This window comes from Theropithecus gelada, chromosome 6 (assembly GCF_003255815.1).
Source record: "Theropithecus gelada isolate Dixy chromosome 6, Tgel_1.0, whole genome shotgun sequence".
Taxonomy (NCBI): domain Eukaryota; kingdom Metazoa; phylum Chordata; class Mammalia; order Primates; family Cercopithecidae; genus Theropithecus; species Theropithecus gelada.
This window is the reverse complement of record NC_037673.1, coordinates 65952317-65973506: the sequence shown is the minus strand read 5'-3', so window position 1 is coordinate 65973506 and position 21190 is coordinate 65952317.

Here is a 21190-nt window from a genome sequence, read left to right as displayed (position 1 = left end):
ATTTTTTCATTGCTAATAATTTTTAACACTTTTCATGTTTATGGCCATTTGTGTTTTTCTTTCACAATTTGCTTGTCTGTGTGTTGACATGCATCTGTAATTGTCTTGTTGGAATTTAGTTTTTTAGAAGTTTCCTAGTCCTCTTGCTCATTCTTGTCTATCAAGAGTCTCAGACAATGTGATCACGTTGGTATCTTAGGATTTGAAATCTGCCTTCCTAAAGCCTGTGGCACATATCTGACTATACCCACTTATTACCTTCCTTACCCAATTCCTGACACAATTCAATGTCCTGGCCACATCCCTTGAGTTTCATTTTGTCTCCAATACCTGATTGATTATATTGCAGTGACTTACTCTGGTTCCTTCAATGTCATAGTTAGCATGGGATTCACATCTTTGCCCCATGGGTGCTAGAAGGCCGAATAAAGGAGAGAAAAAAAAAAATCCTTGAAGGGTATTGGATGTAAGGCAATGAGCTACAACTCAACAGGACACAGGAAAGGGCATAATTTATGGTCCTTTGAATGTGTGTGGGGTTGTGCCAACAGTCCTAAGGATACATTTGTGGGAAGCCATTCTGAGGCAGGCCTCTGTTGAGTTGAATGCGGTGTGTTCCAGGGAAATTTGGTCAGAGATAAGGATTATATTTCAGGGACGAGGACAAGATAAAATTTGGAGCGTAGATTGTAATAATAATTAAAAAAAAGTCAAGGAAGGATGGTGGACAAAAAACAGGACTCAGATCCTGAGATTGTTGGAAACAGGGCACCCTGGTGGGTCGAGGCTGGACTGGGTAGCCAGGAACATGCAGGAAAAAAAGCCTTACCATCTAAGCTAGGAAGCTAAGGTCAGTCATGATGAAGGGGCAATGGTAGGGCTAAAGCCAGATAGGGAGGGGCACACCATAGGCTTAAAAGTTGGCCAGAATCAAATGGAGTGGGGGCTGAGAACAAGAACATCCTTTTGAACTTTCACCCACTTGCCCATTGTCATGGACTCCTTCCTCACTGACCCATCTTGTTTCTTCCCTCCCTAGCCCTCTACTGCCCCAGCTGAGCCTCACTGTATTTTAAATTAACTTTCCTATATTCCAGGTTTCTTACAGAACATTTTCTTCACTCCTTGCTTTAACCAAAATTTATTCCTCCTTGGAACCTGATTCCTAGTGGCCCTTTTGAGGCCGGGAAGGCCATTCCTTCATATTCTGCACGTTACTGGGCCAAGGAAGGGGTTTGTATTTCTATGTGTTGTACTAAACCATTTCTCTTAGATCCCCATGCAAACATTTCTTTTCCTTTGGATTTTATGCAATCTAGCTATTCCACTTTCCCCACTCCTTATCATAAATGTTGGTTTTATGAAGACTTTGTATCAAACACTTATGAGGACTGTGCAACTTGGCTTATGAGTTATTTTTTGCTCCAAGTCTTGATTTATTTCAATTTCTATTTAACATTGCCTCCTAGAATTATTTAGTCTTTTTGTATTCTATGACCTTCACCTCTATCCTACTTAAGGTGCTTGCTGTCAGGACCTTCTCTACTTCTATTGCCAGGATACTAAGTACTGCTGGAGAAAATTGAATAACCTTGTCATTTGGTCCTGCTAATAGTTTGTGATCTCAGACTTTAAGTGGATCTCAAGTCGGCTTATCAGTCCTTTCTCTTGCCCAGGTAAGTTTTTGTTTCCATGTCCTATGATAGCCATTCTCAGTCCTCTAATTTGCTCAAGCAGTTCTATTCTAATCCCACCACTTTATGTCTAAATAGACACCTTATTTTTTTCTATTTCATAGGGGATATTGACATTATTAATTGTGACCTTACCCATTTCTCTCCTTCCCTCTTAACCTGCAGTTATCTGAGCCTGACTTTCCTGTAGCCTTGAATCTAGTATACAAGCAAAATTTGCCTTTCCTGTTTAAAGGCAATTCTTCCCTCGTGCTTTATATCACACATCCTCCTTGTTATGGACTAATGTTTGTGCTCCTCCAAAATTCATTTGTTGAATCCCTAAACCCTAATGTTTAGGGCTTCAGCATGCATCTCCAGTGTATTTGGAGATGGGACCTTAGCGAGGTGATTAGGTTTAGAAGAGATGATGAGGGTGGGGCCTCCATGATGAAATTAGTGTCCTTTTAAAAGATTTTTTATTAAAAAATTTAATTGATACATAAATGTGCATATTTATGGTATACATGAGATAATTTGATACATGCATACAATGTGTAATGATCAAATTAGAGTAATCGGGATATTCACCACCTCAAGTATTTATCATTTTTTGGTGTTGGAAACATTTGAAATCTTCTCTTCTGCTATTTGAAACATAATAAATTATTGTGAACTATAGTCATGCCATCGTGCTAGAGAACATTAGAATTTATTTCTCCAGTCTAATTGTAATTTTGTACCTATTAACAAACATTTCCCTATTCTCCTTCCCCCCACCCTTCCCAGTCTCTGGTAGCCGCTATTCTACTCTCTAATTCTATGAGATTAACTCTTTTAGCTCCCACATATGATTGAACATATGTAGTATTTGTTTTTTTGTGGCTGGCTTATTTCACTTAACATAATGATGTACAGTTCCATCCATGTTGTTGCAAACGACAGGATTTCTTTCTTTTTAGTGGCTGAATAGAATTCCATTGTGTATACGTACCACATTTTCTTTATGCATTCATTTGTTGATGGACAGTTATGTTGATTTCATATCTTCATTATTGTGAATAGCGCTGCAATATAAATATGGGAGTGTAAATATGTCTTCTACATACAGATTTACTTTCCTTTGGATATACACCCAGTAGTAGAATAGTTGGTTAATATGATAGATGTATTTTTAGAAACCCCCATGTATTTTTCCATAATGGCTGTACTAATTTGCATTCCCATCAACAGAATGTAAGAATTTTCTCTGCATTCTTACCAGAATTTATTTTTTCTTTTTGATAATAACTATTTTAACTGGGGTGAGATGATATCTTATTATGATTTTGATGTGCATTTCCCTGATGATTAGTGATGTTGAAAATCTTTTCATATACCTGTTGGCCATTTGTATGTCTTCTCTTGAGAAATGTCTATTCAGGTCTTTTGCCCATTTTTAAATCAAATTATTTGTGTGTGTGTGTGTGTGTTTTGCTGTTGAGTTGTTTGTGTTTCTTGCATATTCTGGATTTTAATCCCTTGTTGAGTGGATAGTCTGCAAATATTTTCTCCCATTCTGTAGGCTGTCTTTTCGATCTGTTGATTGTTTCCTTTGCTGTGCAGGAGATTTTTAGCTTGATATAATCCTGTTTATTTTTGCTTTTGTTGCCTATGGATTTGAGGTCTTATCAAAAAAATCTTTGTCCAGAACAATGTTCTGAAGAATTTCCTCTGTTCTAGTAGTTTCATAGTTTTGGGTCTTACATTTGAGTATTTAATCCACTTTGAGTTAACCTTTGTATACATGAAAGATACAGGATCTAGTTTCATTCTTCTGCATATGAACATTTAGTTTTCCCATCACCATTTATTGAGGACACTGTTCTTTCTCCAATGTATGTTTTTGGTGCCTGCATTGAAAATCAGTCGACTGTAAATACGTGGATTTGTATCTGAGTTTTCTATTCTGTTCCATTGGTCTATGTGTCTTTATGTCAACACTGTACTGTTTTGGTTACTCTAATTTGTAGTGTATTTTGAAGTCAGGTAGTGTGATGCCTCTAGCTTTGTTCCTTTTGCTCAGGATAACTTTGGCTATTTGTTTTTTTTTTTTTTTTTTGTGGTTCCGTATGAATTTGAGATTTTTTTTTCTATTTCTGTGAAGAATGTCATAGGTATTTTGATAAGAATTACATCGAATCTGTAGATCGCTTTGGGTAGTAGTGATTAGTGTCCTTTTAAGAACAGGAGGAGGCCAAAGCCCTCTTTTTCTTTTTCATGTGAGGATACAGCAAGAAGCCAGCCATTTGAAAGCCAGAAAGAGAGCCCTCACCAGGAACTGAATCTGCCAGCAACTTGATCTTGGACTTGCCAGCTTCCAGAACTGTGAGAAATAAACATCTATTGTTTAAACCACATCGTCTCTGGATTTTTGTTAGTAGCCCAAGCTGGCTAATACACTTCTTTTTTCTCTAAGAGCTTGTCCACAAATGATTCTCATTTCATTCTCTATCTTTTTTTTTTTTTTCCTCTTCCCTAATTGTTTCTCTTGGTGTATAAGTGCCTTTCTATTTTTTCTTAAAAATCCCTCTCCTAACACTACACCTTCTTCCTTTCCAGCCAAACATCTTCAAAGTATTGTTCCCACCAGCTGTCTTGACTCTTTCATCTCTCTGCTGCTCCTCAATTCTCTGCAATGTGGCTTCATACTATAGTAGTATATGAAAGCATCTCTTACAGAGATTACCAGTGACCCAGTTGTCAAATGCAGCAGTGACGTTTTGGATTTATATTACATGTTCTCTCTTTTGTATTTTACACTGTTTACCATTCCTTTTTATTTACATTTTTTCTTTGGTTTTCATCATGCCACTTTCTCAGCTCTTCTTCCTAAGTCATCTTCATTATCCGTTATTTGAACTTGCAGACTTTTCTTTCTGATGTTTCCAAAGGTTCTGTGCTCATTCTTCTGCCATTCTATATCCTCTATATTCAAGGCTTCTAGTGTCACTTTCATGCTGTTTACTCCAGACTACTCCTTGAGCTTGAGATCAGGATATTTAGCTGCCCACAGGAAAACTCTACTTGGATGACCCTATATGGCTCAAACTGAAAATGATTACTAATAAATTATTGTTTTATAAATCAATGTCCAGAACTTGTTCATTTTTCTATGTATTCAATTCTGCCTTTTTTTTTTTTTTTACTGTTTACTAGTTTTTATGTACATGAAATGACCATGTATTTCCTATAGCATAAGGTGTGAGGCTTTCTGCTCTTTTGAAAAAGTCCCCCTCTGTGTTTTTGAAGAAAGAGAAAGAAAAGGTGGAATGAGATGTCTTTAAGCTATAGTTTTGATAATTCTCCATGTAATTTTCTCTTTTTGCTTTCACCAAAGTAGAAATAATCCCCTTCTTTGCTTTCGTCTACAACCTGCTTTACATTGTGTGATGTGAAAAGCCTAGTTCCCTTGGCCTGAACAGGTATCCTCATTTTTACAATCCCATAGTTCTCAAACCTTAGAGGGTAAAAGATTCACCCTCTGGGAAGGGGTTTTTGTTTGTTCCTGTTTTTGCGCCATAGTAGTAATGGATGCCTTCCATGGAATTCTAGGACTAGGGCGTGGCTTGGAAATTTGTGCTTTCAGATGCTTTCCAGACATTTGTGAGAAAAGTGGTTCACAGACCACATTTTGAAAAACACTATCATAGTATATTTTAGCTACTAGTTGCTGTTTGACATTTTCTTTAGTTACTAAAGATCTCTGTCCTTGAAAGACCCATTTAATTGAGATGTCAGTGTATTTTGTGGCTTGAATCTGTATAATTTGTATGTATGGCTCCTACTGGTGACCATATTTATATGTGTACAAAATAACATCCCATTGAGCTGTGTTTTTTTTTTTTTTAATAGGATGAAAAATCTACAGAAGTAAAAACCAAGCTGGGTGTGGTGGCTTATGCCTGTAATCCCAACATTTTGGGAGGCTGAGGCAGGTGGCTTGCTTCAGCTCAGGAGTTCAAGACCAGCCTGGGCGACATGGCAAAGCCCTATCTCTACCAAAAATACAAAAAGTTAGCCAGGCATGGTGATGTGTGCTTGTGGTCATAGCTACTTAGGAGGCTGAGGTGGGAGGATCTCTTGAGCCCAGGAGGTGGCAGTTGCTGTGAGCTGAGATTGTGCCATTGTACTCCAGCCTTGATGACAGAGCCAGACCCTGTCTGGGGGAAAAGAAAAAAAAAAAAAAAATCAAAACCAGTTTGATTTCTTTGGAGATGGAATTAAGTACAGATTTGGCTGTTCTTATTGTGTGTGTGTGAGTTTATTTTTTTTAGAGATGGGGTCTCACTGTCACCTAGCTGGAGTGCAGTGGTGCAATCATGGCTCCCTGTAGCCTCGAATGCCTGGGCTCAAGTGATCGTCCTGCCTCAGCTTCTCAAAGTGTTGAGATTACAGGCATGAGCTACCATGTTTGGCCTAAGTACAGATTTTGAATGAATTGACTTGTAAAGACAAAGCCATAGTTCTTGTTCACTGGAGAATGAAAGTATTAGGCTGGTGCCCAAGTAATTGCGGTTTTTGCCATGAAAGTAACGGCAAAAACTGCAGTTACTTGTGCACCAACCTATCTATATATATACATACAGACATGATTATTTTCCCATTCCCTTGTAAAAGAGCAAAACAGAAATGTGGAAGCTTTTTCTAACTGAATAGGTTTCAACCTAGGATTCAAAGCCATCTACCTCTGAACATGTGTGTAACTGGTTAATCAAAAACAGGTGCTTGCTTATTCTGTGATTTGCTCTTCTCGGGGCAATGCTACCAATTACTGGTGCCTTGGCCAAGACAATGTTTACATCTCTCTCTTTCTCTCCAAAGCTTTGTGTCTAAAAGATTTTTTCTGCTTAACAATGGCAGAGCTTCTATCTAAAAACAAAGGAGTTATTTACAGCTACTTGTATTTTTGTGTGCTTTATAGCCAGGAATTTTACAATTGCTGAATAGCTCAATAACAATAACAGCATTAAGGCAAGCATTGCTCATAAACTTTACATAACCTCAAAATGACAACATAGTGAGCCATTAATCAGCCTCTAAGATGTTAATGTTTCTTTTCAGTTGCTTCTGTTGCCTTCTCCAAATGTAATAAGACTTTCTGTGTGACCACTTCTTTTGACTTTGGTGATATTCAGATGACAACTAGCCACTTTTGCTCTTTGGTGATTGTGAATAATTCTGAGTTTCAATGGGGATGTTTCAAAGTGTTGTTGAATGGCTCAAGAATATCTTCGGTTTTCTGCCTCCAGCAAAGATCTTTAAAGTGTTGGCAGGAGGGGACTGCAGGGGAGAAATGTGTTATGGCGTAGATTAGTGAGATTTCCCATTCATTACAGGATTTCCCATTAGTGCTGTTTCAGGCAATGTAGAATTGAAAGGTTGAACATGATTGTCGTTTGAGGCATGTCATTAGGAACCAGGCAGGAGTTGTAAGTATGAACTCCAGTCGAGAGATTTCTGTCTTAGAATAGTCCACTGTTTAAGGGAACAGAATTTGGGGTAAAAAAATGGATGGGTTTCTATGTTGGCTCTGCCACTTATGAACTAGATAACTTTGGGCATACTGCTTAAGTGCTCTGAGCTTCCATAAAGTGGGATTAGTAATCCTCACAACCACTCTAGGAGAGTGATATCATTAGTCTCCCTGGCATGGAGCTATTGAGAGGATCAACAGCAGCTAGTAGCTAACACAGTATTTTTAAAATTTATTCATTCAACAAATTTTTGTGAGCTTGCCACTGTGTTAGGGGTGAGACAGAGTGGTGAGCACAACAAATAAAATCACTAACCTCATGGACCTTACATTCTGGTTGGAGTGAGAAAAATAAACAAACATTCAAGGTAATTAAAAATTGTGACTTTTATAATAAAGGAAGAAAACAAGGTGGTGTGATAGAGAATAACCAGGGAGGCCGATTTCCATCAGGTGGTCACAGAAGGTGACATTTGAGCTAGGAACTCTCAGTTGAAGATATCTGGGATGAGCATACCAGACAGAGAGTGTCCCTGTGCTAAGTGCTTTAGAGCTGTCTCCTGTTCAATTCCCCAAAACTCAATGAAGCAGAAATATCTGTGTTTTCCAAATAAAAACAAATTTTTTTGAGGCAGAGTCTCTCTCTGTCGCCCAGGCTGGAGTGCAGTGTCGTGATCTCATCTCACTACAACTTCCACCTCCCAGGTTCAAGGGATTTTCCTGCCTCAGCCTCCTAAGTAGCTGGAAGTACAGGCGTGTACCCCCACACCCAGCTAATTTTTGTATTTTTCACCATGTTGGCCAGGCTAGTCTTGAACTCCTGACCTCAGGTGATCCATCTATCTCGGCCTCCCAAAATGCTGGGATTACAGGCATGAGACACCATGCCTGGCCAGGAAATTTAAGTTTGAAAGATTGAATATGTTGCCCACTGTCATGTAAGTAATAGGTTGGCGGGGCTGAAATTAGAATTCCAAAGCTCAAATTTATGAACAGATGATATAGTTTGGATGTCTCCTTGAAATCTCATGTTGAGATGTAATTCTCAGAGTTGAAGGGGGGGCCTGGTGGGAGATGTTTGGGTCAAGGGGGTGGATCCCTAATAGCTTGGTGCTGTCCTAACCATAGTGAGTGAGTTCTTATCAGATCTCCTTGTTTAAAAGTGTGGCCTTGCCCCCCTGTCTCTCTTGCTCCTGCTTTTGCTATGTGAAGTGCTTGCTCCTGCTTGCCTTATGCCATGAGTAAAATGACCTCCCCTGAAGCTGAGCAGATGCTGGTACAATGCTTGGACAGCCTGCAGAACTATGAGTCAATTAAACCTCTTTTCTTTATGAATTAACCAGCCTCAGGTATTTCTTTATGGCAATGCAAGAAGGGCCTAATACATCAGACACTGCACATCTTAGAAGTTTATAACATGTCAGACATTGCGCATCTTACAGGAAGAAAGGAAGCTACAAGATCACCCAGCCCATGCAGTCATTCTATGGATGAAAAAATAGGTCAAGAGAGCATATGTAATTTGTTCAAGGTGATGAGGACACCGCCAGAAACCAGATGTCCTGCCCTTGAGTCCAGGACTTTTCATTGCACACCATTGTCAAACTGGTTTTCAGTAAAGGTTTTAATGATCCAGCCAGTTTCACAATTTGATTCTAGTTTCCGATGAACAGTTGGTTGACTTTTGGACTCTTAAAGTATACAATGGTTTGTTGAATGCTAAATCAGTTTGACAGGATTTGTTCTAGCACACATTTTTGTTTTTGTTTTGTTTTAAATGCAATATGCACATTAGAAAGAAATTGAATCAGTATATGAATGGGCATTTAAAGAAAGCTTTTTTGCTTCCAGACATAGCTCCCCATCACCCACCTCGAGTTCTCTCCCTAAAAGTAATCATTGTTATCATTTTGTGTATATTCTTTTACAAATAATCTCTGAAAATGCATGCATATATGTGTACATATCCTTTTTTACATAGGACACAAAATACCACATTGTACACAATATGTACACTTGGCTTTTTTTCCTTAACATTTGATATTACAGCTCTTTCCTTGTCATCAGTATAAAGTTGACTCATTCTTTTTAATGGCTACAGAGTATTTCATTGTATGAGCAAACCTAAATATATTGATCTCATCTCAGTCAATCAATACTTAGGCAGTTTCCAGTCTTCTGTGATTGCAAACATGCTGCAATGAAAGTTGTTGTGGAGATATTTTTGTGCACATATGCCAGTCTACCTGTAAGACAGTCCACTTGAAGGGGAATGGCTGTGTCATATGGTTTGCATATTTTGGACTTTGATAGATGCTACCAAATTGTCTTCTGAGGGTTTGGACATGCCCAACAAATGTGTGTAGGAGAATCATCTTCAGGCTGAGTGACTGATTAATGAGCAGTCTCTTCCTGTGAAGCCAGCCTAAATTGATGGGGTGGGGCCTTGAGGAGAAGCCTTCAGACTTCTCTGCTCGGGGTTCCCCTGGGCATCCTCCTCTTCCCAGCACATTCACACCTGAGGCTGCAGGCACCAGAAATCCAGAGGGCAGCTGAACTCCCTCCTGGTTCATCCTCTGTGCTTGGTTTAAAGCCTCCCTGTGTCTCTACTCTCTAAGTCCTTGGCTTACCTGGCTCCAGTTCCTGAATGTATATTTTGTTTGGTTATTTCTCATGAGACATGACTTCAGGCCTTTGGAGTCTCACTGGGCTGAAGGGAGGAGGAGGGAGAAAGGAGGAAGGAGGAAGAGAGGAGGGGAAGCAGGCGATGGGAAGGGATGGGGAGAGAGAGAGAGAGAGAGAGAGAGACTGAGGATGCTGACTTCCTTGTTTCTGTTCACGCTCACACAGTGCTCTTCTGGGTTTGTTTTTCTTAGATTTTGAATCTTCAAGGAGATTTTGAACCACCAACTTTGCAGTCATTTTAATTTGTTGCCTTATGATCAGCTGTGTCACTCCTGCCTGGTTTGTTTCTTTGCTTGCTGTCATTTAAACTCATAAGGAACTAGAGTTGAAAAAGATCTGAGGGAGCATGGAATCCAGTGGCTTCCAAAATATTCTCTTTGGAGAGGGATACTGTCCCCTGGAGGTGCCCCAGGGGTTCCTGAGAGGGGACTGAGGGTTAGGATCTACAGTGGGGGGTATGGGGGTGGGGGTCAAAGCTCTGGGTATTCCATTTGCCTTAATCAGAAAGGTTATATTTTTATCTTGCTTCTATTATTGGATTTTTATGTAATATTATATTTAAAAAGGGCCTCTGCTGCCTAAAAAAAAAGGTATTTAAAAAAAAAACCCACCAGTTTAGTCCAATTCCCTCTTTTATATGTCAGGAAGCTGATCCAGAGTAGAAAGTTGATTTATCCAAGGTCATCTAGATATTTAAATGATAAGGGAAGGATATAAACTCTACAGACCACCAGGTCAGGGCCCCTTCTCTGGTAGAACATGAGCCTAGTAAGAGCTGTAAATGAAGCTTAGAGCCCCTCATAAACCACTCGTATGATGGAGAGGCCTAGCTGTCTAGTTTAAATTCAAACCAAACCTTTGTTGAAATTTCTTCACTCCTTAAAAAAATGATTTTCACTTTTGCACTGAACCCATCTGGGAATAAATGTGTCGAAAGACTCTCAGAAAAGCTGTTCTCACCATACATATTTCTTTCCATCTAGAAATTCCAGAAGGACTTGCCATATAGTGCATCTCCGGAGAAAACTGTCAACATATATTTTCTGACTATATTCAGCTGACTTGATCCCTCTTCCCTCCAGAGTACTTGGAGAAGACTGAGAAGCACTTAGGCCTGTTCCAGAACTTCAAATCTATTTGAGGCACTGAAGTCACTAAAATGGAGGGATTCTTTGTTTGGCATTTTATTCCTGAAATCACCATTACTAAGATTGTTTGATCTGTTAAATGATGCATACCTGCTGCCCTATAGGACCGCAAGACCAGGGCATTTACAGATTGTGCTGTGGAGAGTACATGCCAAAAAGTACATAGAGAACAAAGACATGAAAGGCAACAACGTACGTAGAAAATATAGACACCGGGACTGCATATATTTCTAAGTCCAAACAAATGCATCTGAGAAATGGATTGGAAATGAGACATGACACAAATTCTAGAGCATAGAAGTTTCCATCTAGAGGTTGTGTTGTTGCCTGTTTCCTCTGTATAGCAGCCCTTGTCGAGGGCAGAATTTTCCTAACACCTGGTTCAGATTTTCCTTTGCTTTCCTTCAGTCTCTCCCAGTTAAGCCAGTTGAACCACCTTTAAAACAAAAAGCCGGCCAGGAACGGTGGCTCACACCTGTAATCCCAGTACTCTGGGAGACTGAGGCAGGTGGATCACAAGGTCAAGAGATCGAGACCATCCTGGCCAACATGTTGAAACCCCATCTCTACTAAAAGTACAAAAATTAGCCAGGTGTGGTGGCATGCACCTGTAGTCCCAGCTACTCAGGAGGCTGAGGCAACAGAATTGCTTGAACCCAGGAGGTGGAGGTTGCAGTGAGCCAAGATCGTGCCACTGCACTCCAGCCTGGCAGCAGAATAAGACTCCATCTGAAAAAAAAAAAAAGTCCCTTCTTGTGGTGTTTAATTATACCCTTAAATGCTTATATGTATGCCTATCCCCCTTCAGGCATCATTTGGCATATTCTACACATTTAATTCTTCTACTTTTCCCTCATAAATGAATATTTCTGGCCCTTTGATCCTCCCTTTCCTATTCAGGGACACCTGGAACTGAGCCATTGATGAGCTCAAGCCTCCTTCTCTCCAAATGATAGGGAGAGAAGGTACTCAGTACACTGCTTATTCCAGTACCAGTTCACAGATTTTCTTATGGCAAGACACAGAGGAAGCTGTGTGGTTTTGAAAGTTATTTGGATGGAGTAATGAGAGATTTGCATTGGGAAGCAAGGAGTGACAGATTTGTATCAAAGGCTTGGATTCTCATATAGAGCCTTCTGGAATTTCCTTGCCCTGGAATCCCACCCTATTCCAAAGAGGACAGGATAAATAGATCCGGCATATCACACTGCCATGCTTGGTGACCCTGGCTGCTTTCATTTGATAACTTGGATCTTGGAAGTATGGTGGGATTTGGTTTTGGTCACTGCTCAGAACCTGACTTGATCTTCCTCCTTCACAAGAGCATCAGGAGGCTTAGGGAATCCATCCTGGGGAAGGGCGTTCAAGGTCCACTGTGATGATTCTGCTTTGCATCTGGTCTTTGCATCTGCTTGCATCTCTCTGCCTTAGAGCTTGAATGCATTCATGCATGCAGGTCCTTCAGCTGTACATCCATAAGTTCCTTGAGGTGCTGGGGCTCTGCCTTCCCTCTGTTTCACTGAGTTCCTTGACAGTTGTTGAGACCCCCACCCCTTCCAAAAAATCTTATTAATTATCTGTGCATACATGATGGAGGATTGCTCTGAAGCCACTGTGGGACACCCACTGCAATGAAGACCAGGGGCTGGAGGGCCTCTGTGCTAATATTTGCTTCCCCAGACCATGTGGATTTGATTTTTGTCTTCAAGCCCCTTCTGCTGTCAGGAGGATGTACATAAACAAACAGAAAAAGGACACGTGAGAAGGTGCCAATGAGGGACACAGAAGAAGGTGCCAGCACTGGCATCACAAAGGCAAGGCTCTTCATTGGCATTGAAGAAGAATCGAAACACAGCCCTCAGTCTTTTCAGGGCCCCAGCTGCTTTGGATCAGAAAAACTGTCAGTGTGTGCAAAGGGTAATGGAAACTCTTCCACACTTGCCTGCTAGAAGAGGCACTTTGCCGTGCTATATCTTAATAGACATTATTATCAGCTCTACTCTGATTCTGGATATGTGAGAAAATCAACAGCCAAGATCAGGGCCGACTGAATATGGCCTATGAGATGAGATTAATGCCTTACTGTAGGACTATTTTAGTGTTTTAGCAGAAAACGTCTGGTGACTATTACTGATGACAGGCAAGCTACATATGGTGAAGATTATTTAGCCATGCATTTTTTCCCCCCACTTTGAGTTGATTTCTTCACTCAGGCTAGGGTCTGTGCCATATTCATGGGTGCCCTTTCAGTGCCTAGCATGGTACCCAATTTGTTGTAGTGGCTCAGTAAATATTTCTAGAATTAAGAAGAGAAAAGAAGTGCTGATAGTATTAATTGAATAAGGTGAGGAAATGCTTAAAAAATTCAGAATGTTAATTTTTTTTTCTTTTGCTTTAGATTCATGTTGTTGGGCAAATTTTACCAAAGTTTGTCCTGTCTTGGGGCCTGGAAAAGCAGATGAAATTTTATTAGACGAGAAGGAACAGGTATTTTCTCTTTGAAGTGGAATTGGGTAAACAGTGAGCTGAGAGGTGACCTGTCCAAGCAGCCAGCTGGGAGAGAAGGGACATGAGGTGAGATGAAGCCAGGAGTAGAGCATTGTTTCTGACCTGACTGTGGTGCCAAAATGGTCTCAGCAGGGCCGCTTATTTCCACAGGAGTGGCTGGCAAGAGTTTCCCCACCAGCTGCAACTGGGGGCCTGTCCCTGCTTGGGTACAGGTAGATGCTGAAAACAAAGGCAGGTTAAAATGGGGCTGGGAAGCAAGAGCCTGGTAGCCAGGACCACTGCAGCCCAGTCTGTTAAAACATCCTTCTCCCCAGTGTTATTTTAGCATGGATTATGGGAGGGAGAAAGACAAGACACCGACTAATACAAAAAAACCATTTTCTTTCCCAGAATTACAGATTGCAAGGCGTTCAAGAAGCCTCTGATCCATTTGCTCAGAGGTGACCCAATCTTGAAGGGAATTAAAGCCAAATAAAATGGTTGTCCGTTAAAAATATCAAGGCCCCAAAGACAGCAAACTAATTAAAAAGTGTGTGGACAAAGGGAGAAAAAATAAAATTTCCAAAAAATTTCAGCCCCCTTCATCCCAACCTCCTATTACCACTCCTCTTTCCAAGGCAATGCACAGATTCCCACAAAGCTCATCAGCTTAGAGGAGAAGGGAGATTAGTCCCAAGGTCTGAGCCCACCAGGCATCAAATAAAGGGCTGAGAGTACTTGAGTCAACGACCTCACCCTCAGCTTGCCTTCTGCCTACATCTCCCTAGGCCAGTTTTAATTCCTGCTCCAAGGTACATGGGTCTTTGCGTGTCATATTCCATTGTTGAGATCCAAATGCTACATTTAAAACCTAGGCATATCTGTTGAAATCTTGCTCCAGCTACAGTGAGAAGAAGAAATCTGGGGAATTTGTTTGGTAGCGCTCACTCTTTTCTCACTGCATGGCAAACATTCTAGGAGTATTCTGCCAAGGATTAGGAGATCCTGTAAAGGATTAGGAAGGGCCTTGCTAAGGGAGATGGGGAGAGGGATTTATTGGAAAAGCATAATATTATGAAGACTCAAGCTCTGGAGTCAGACAGGCCTTGGTTCAAATCCCAGCTCTGCCCTTTCCTCAGGGTGGGATCGCAGATGAATTGTCTTCTTGTGGCCTAAATTCCTTTACCTGTAAAATGGGCAGTAACAACTACTTTATGGGTTGTTGTGGGAATGAATGCAAGTAAGCATTTAGAACAGTGCCTGGAACATAGTAAGTGTTGGACTTTTTCTTGGTTTTGTGGTTGTTAAAACAATCATAAATGAGAAGGTGGCAGGGGAAGGAGGGAGGGATCTGACCTTTTGCAGGTGGCAGCCTGAAGGTGAATTGGGAAGTAACTCAAGAGTATCTTTTAAGGGTCTCTCTCTCTCTTCATTGATGGCCACACTTTTATTTTCCTCTCCCAAATGCAAATTCCTCTGGTTCAGGCTACCCGGAGGCACACAGGTGGTACCACCAGAAAGTAATGGCCCGAGGGGTTCCGGCCTGGGCAGGGCAGAGGCCTGGAGAATGACTTTTTTTTTTTTTTTTTTTTTGGGTCATCCTGGAGCAGGGCCTTGGAGATGCCAACTGCATTCTGGAGACCAAAGACATGCATGTTTCTCTTTCTCTTCAGTCTGAGAGGAGAGGCGCCGAAGAGAAAGCATCGGTTATTCCATTCTTCACCCGTAGATATGACAGGAGGGCAAAAGCCCAGGGTCACCTTCCCAGATGAGTTAGAAACTACAAACCACCACAGTGAGGATTCTGTGGTCTTTGAGCCTTACCCATCTTGTTAATTTTGTTTCCTCCCATCCCAGTGGTGCTTAGCGGTAAACTTCTACAAGGAAAACAAATACCATGTCAACATTTTCCGAGGCTACAAGAAAGCAAAAGAGCTGGGGTGAATGCTTCCCTTTACATCTTGGAGAAGGGGGAGAAAAGCCCTTAGAAGCACGGTAAGCAGTAGAGAACTTTGAGAGAAAATGAAAAGCTGAGGCTGAGGCTTTGGGCTTGTTTCAAGGAGTAAAAGAAAAGATGAGAGCTTGCTAGAGTCTGAGACAACATGTGACCCCCCTCCAGACAGGCTTAATCACAAACTTCCACTACCAAGTGATGCCCTGCCAGCACATTACACCAAAGGTGTTCTATATCTTAGATCTTATCCTTATAAAGGTACCAAAAGGTCATTACCCTCACTTTGCAGCTGGAGAAACTAGGCTCAGGGTCAGAAACTGAGTTACTTGACCTAGTCTCAGGTTAGAAAGTGGTAAATCCAGGATTTGTACTCATGAGTGTCTGATGTAACATATATAATGCGTTTTGCCCTGGTGCTACAGAAGTTTCTTCATTTGTTTTCATGAATACTTCTAACTTTCCCAAAGCTCTTATCTCAGCTAGCAATCCTGAGTGAAGGATAGCTCATAGGCCAATTCTCAGTAGAAAGGTAGAGACTGAAAATCTCCTACTAAGTCACCCCTCTTCCTACAATTCTAGAAGAGAATCTCAGAGAATGCTAAGAGAAGCAAACCAAGAAAGTGAATCTCAGAAGGTGGGATTTCACTGACTGTAGAAAAGAATGGGTAGAGTAGAGGGTAACATTGGGCAGTAATTTATTTCTGGTATTCTTTTAATCACTCAGTGGTGATACATGTAACTTGCCTATTTATTGTGTCATTTCAAATTCCTGGAATTATTCAAATGTGAGTATTGTTCATTAGTTTCTGAGCCTCTTTTCCAAGTAGTTTAGTAAGAAATCTTTACTGCTGCCACTTTTAAGCAAGCTGACAGGGTGGTTTGCTCTCATTTGACCTCCCTAAGCCCCATCCCATAAGTGACCCATTAATAGTTTATGCTCTGAGATTGCTTCCAGTTCTTGAGTTATAGGATTCCTGATGCCTTGCCCTCTCCTCCATGCCATCCACTAACATCAATTACTACCCAGGTATTAGAGTGTGAAAACCAGAAAAATATTATAGTTAGAAAAGTTTTGCAGGAGCAAAATGATTAGGATTGGGGGCCAGGCAGGTAGGGTTAAAACGAGGTATGGCTAAAACAGGGAGTACCCCTCATTGGTAGTCAGAAGAATAGAAGCCACTGCAGGTCTTCCAACAGAGAAGATTGAATACAGGGAATTGGTTAAACATGTTTCAGATAGAGCAAAAAGGGAACACTGAGGTAACATGGAGGTAATAATTACATGACACAGCTACCAACCACAGAGCTGGCTGAGGACCCCGAGGAAGAGGTTGGGAAGCTCAGAGGAGGGTCTCACAGAGCTAAGACTCAGACCTCTGAGGGAAGGGCACCACCCAGCTGGTGCAGATACCTCAGCAGCTTGGGGGAGAGGTCAATGGGAGTGAGGTGTGACGAGGGTGGTTTTGAAGGGGCAGAAAGAAGTAGAAGACTAAAACCAGTGGTCACTTCCAGAGTGAAGGGCCAGTGTTTCAGTGATGCTGACAGGAGTAGGGAGCAAGCAGGAAGGACCACGTGGCTTCTCCGGCTTCTACCTTGCAGTTTCCCCCTGGTGTGCCTCACTGGCAGTCAAATATAGAGTCACCTTGCGAAGGAGAGATGTGGTTTGCAGAGCCTCAGCCTTAGAATCACAGAGTGTAGAAGGCTGAGTTTTGGGGCTGAGAGACAATATCATAAAAACTGGCAGGTAGGGTGAATAATGATGTAGTGTTGCCAGTAAATCACTAAAAGGAGCTTCAAACTTGATGTTTGAATAGAATATTAAGAGACTGTCTCTGGGGGAGTGTTTCTTACCTCTGCCTATCTGTGGTACTTTCACTATTGTGAATATTGACCCAGTGTGTGTGTGTGTGTGTGTGTAAGGATTAGGAAGAGGGCTTGAGCTTTTTTTTGCATCTGCAGGAGTCTACGCCATCATGCTGGGAATAAACACTATTACTCTCCTCTGAGTTGTTAATGAGACTCCAAAATAAATGTTTTCCTTTAGATTACACCTTGTAATTTATGATTCTGTCCCAGAAATGAAATTTCAGTGGATTGGGAAATGGGAAAAGAAGCGAGTGTGCTCAAAGAACTTAACAGGGGCCAGAGCTGGAAGGGTCTGGAATAAAGACAAACCTAGTTGCCAGTAAGCCTCAGTTAAGTAAACTTTATGTCTCCAAATCTGAGAAGCAAGCTAATGGCTTATAGTTCTCTCCACCTGCTTATGTAGTTCCAGGAAGACAAGCAGCTCACAGACCAGAAAGCTTCGTAACTGAACTTGCATAACACCTGGGGACATAAGAGACTATGTGTGGGGAAGTGATGATGGGACTATTTGCAGGTTGAAGTTAGTGCCTGGAAGTTGTTCATCACCTGCTCAGCATGCAGAACCGCTGGAAACTAAATTGGTGGTGATTATGCAAGAGAGGTAAATGGGAGCAGAACAAACACCACGTGAAAGGTGTCCTGATTATTGGATGAATTAGAACTGAGTTGCAACTTCATGTTCCTTGCCTGGATCCTGTTCAGTTCTCCTTTGTCAAGCATTGGTTAATTTGGAGCCCACCATAAGAAGAGCAAAGTATAAAATTACATGTGCGCTGTTTGGTACACTCCTACATGGCCCTAAAATAGATAAGTGCTGATCTCATAAACATTATCTCCTGGTAGCATAGTTCTTTGGTACCACAAATTATCAGTGATAAAGAGAAATCTTAATAGCTCAAAAAGTTTCTAAGGACTTGACTGTTTCTTTTTGCCTGCAGGATCCCTGTTAACAGCATCTAAAGGTTAATGTAGCTGGACATATAATTAAATTCATTTATCAAAATGCAATAATGGTTGGGTTAAAGAGGCTGGGCTCTGGGGTCAGATGAACCTGGATTTCAACCTCTTTTCTCCCACTTATGTGTGTGATCTTGAGCAAAGTACTTATCCAAACCCGTTTGTTTATCTGTAAGGTGGGGATAATCATGCTTCTCTTACACTACAGTTGTGAAGACTGAATGAGACAATGCAAATAAGGTCAACAGAGTTCTTGGTGCAAAATAAGTGCTCAAGAAATGTTTGCTATCTATCTTTATTATTAATACTGCTACTGTTAACAATTTTTTAAAATTAAGCACTTAATATATACTAGTGCCAGGCCCTAGATAAATTAAATCCAGTCCCTGCCATCAAAGAGTTCGTGACCTATGGCAAAAAGGTATTCAAGAGCCTTTATTTGGGAAAATTACCCAGCTCGGGTAGGTTGTGTGTGGATTCATTCTGGGAGACCTTAATCAGTAAGGGAAACGTCAGGTTTGTAGGTGTCGATGTAAGAAGAATAGTGAAGTCAGGAAGGGAACTCGAATAGGCAGGGCTGATTGGGAGGGATTGAGGGAGCAGGAGATGAGGTAGAGAGAACAACTTTTTTCTGGGTGTACTGCTTTAAGTCTTAGGGACCCAGAGACCTAGATCAATGTAAAGGTACACTGCCTTGAACTCCTGACTTGTACGAATAATGCAATGGTATTCAGCTAATGACAGGGGCTGTATTAGATATCATGTGTGAAATGTGAATTTGTATCAAATCGACAACTTCTTCATGCTAAATGGCTACCTACTTATGGCTGAAATAGATTATCAAGGATTAGGTGTGAAATGTTGACTCCACAATTGTTGTAAAGACCACAACCAACAGAAACACAATCCTTGCGTTAGGAGTTGAGCAGGTGGGCCTCCTCTTGGCCTGACAGCAGGCCTTGATAAGTCCCTTATTGCTCCTGACAAATAGGCTTTCAGTATCTCCTGTGAAGAGAAACAGGGTGGCCTAGTTATAAAAGGCCCCTTGAAAGATTTAAATATGCTGCCTTGTGTAAGATGAAGGGTGTCAGGACCTTGAAGACCACAGAGGAAATAGCTGTATGCTGCCAAGATTTAATACATCTAGAGGTTATTTAAGGGGCCATCTATACCGTGGTAAAAGGAAATAAAGAATCCATCAATTAAAAGAGTTATTAATTTTTCTATACTGTAACAGAATATTAAATCTCAGTGAACATATTTGTTTACCTGGCTGGGTTTCTGTGCAATTGCTAGCCCTGAGCTGTCAGCAGTCACTTATCTTTAGTGATCCCCTTGCAAATTTTGTGAGAATTTTTAGGGTTGATAGGCAATCACTGTTCTCTTTCATGTTATTACAGAAATCTAATAAACCACCTGAATAAAAAAAAATCGTGAAACAACACTTCAGCAAAAGGAGATCATGGCTTTTGGGGTATAAATTTTCATTTTTATACAAACAGTGTTTTTCTTATATATACTCTGCTATTTTTGGTTGACATGTGCAAACAGATGAAAGAAAGCTTAATCTTGGGTTTAAAAAAAAAGCCACTAAATGGTTTATATTTCAGTGAGCCAGTAAAATCCAGAAGTTTTCCCTCTGGATAGAAACTTTTTCCACATAGCATGTATTTCCAGAAATAAAGAAAAAGATCATTTTCCCTGTGTTCTCTCTAAATTGGTTTGGCTCTTGGGAAGGGGGTAACATATATGAGGTTCATAGTAAATTCATTCATGGACACTGGAACCAGCTGTAAGGTAAAGCAGAGCCTGTGTCATGAGAAAACCATGGTTGAAATACCTTGCAATTTAATCATTTTCAGATCTTATTTTAGTACATTAGTGACTAAAACCCATTGAAGGAAGTTCATCAAGAGGCTTTATAAGCATATATGCCCAATGGCAGGTTCTCCCATGAAATGGACAAAAGCACTACATACAGTCAAGTTCCAGGATGACATTAAAATTCATTCAGTCTGTAACATAGCTTTACCATATCCTTCCATTGCCCCATTTTAAATATGTTTGGATATGTTTTTATTTATTTAATTTAGAATGTAGTAGCAAGGTTTCATTGTAAAGGTTTTAGTTTTAATTAAAATTTAGAAAATCATTTCCAGAAAGCAGTAATCTAAAGGAGGATGCTATCTGTAATACTAAGGAAAATAACTAGGTTGAGGAGAGGGCCAGAAATTCACTTTCTGCCCAGAGGGAGGAGCAGGGTTTTCTTAGGAAGCTTACTGGTCCTGCCTCTTCTGGTTTGATCATCTTTTCTTCTGCCTTCTCCTCGGTTCTTCTTCTTCTCTTGTTCAGAATGCCCTGTAGTATCTTCTGTGCAGATCTAGGTCTCTGTAGTTGTCCATTGGCTGAATTAGTTTCTTTTTCCTGAAATTCCTTCTGTTTGAAATTCCTTATTATAGATAATTTGGTTCTCCATTGTTGGTTCATAAAAGTCCTGTTCCATGGTGTTCGTGAGGTAGAGAATGGGCCTAGATTGGCCTTGAGAATGCGAAGATATGGATATAATGATGACATCAAAATTGTGGTTATGATAGTTCATTAAAAGAATGTTTATCACAGAATTTTTGTAATGGCAAGTGAAAGTGATTTGAATGTGCATCAGTAGTAGATGAGTTGAATATATTTTGAGAATATGGCATGGCTTTTAAAGAGAAAAAGATAGAAACATATTGGCCTGGAAAAAATAATCAGATTTTTTAGTTTTAAAAAAGGTAAATTGCAAAGTAATGTGTATAGTATATATTAAAGTAAAAGGGAAAAACCTCTCTGCATGTGCATTTTGATTTTGTGAGTTTGTATGAGCACAGAGAGTGGTGTGAAAAGATACATAGCACACTTTACACTG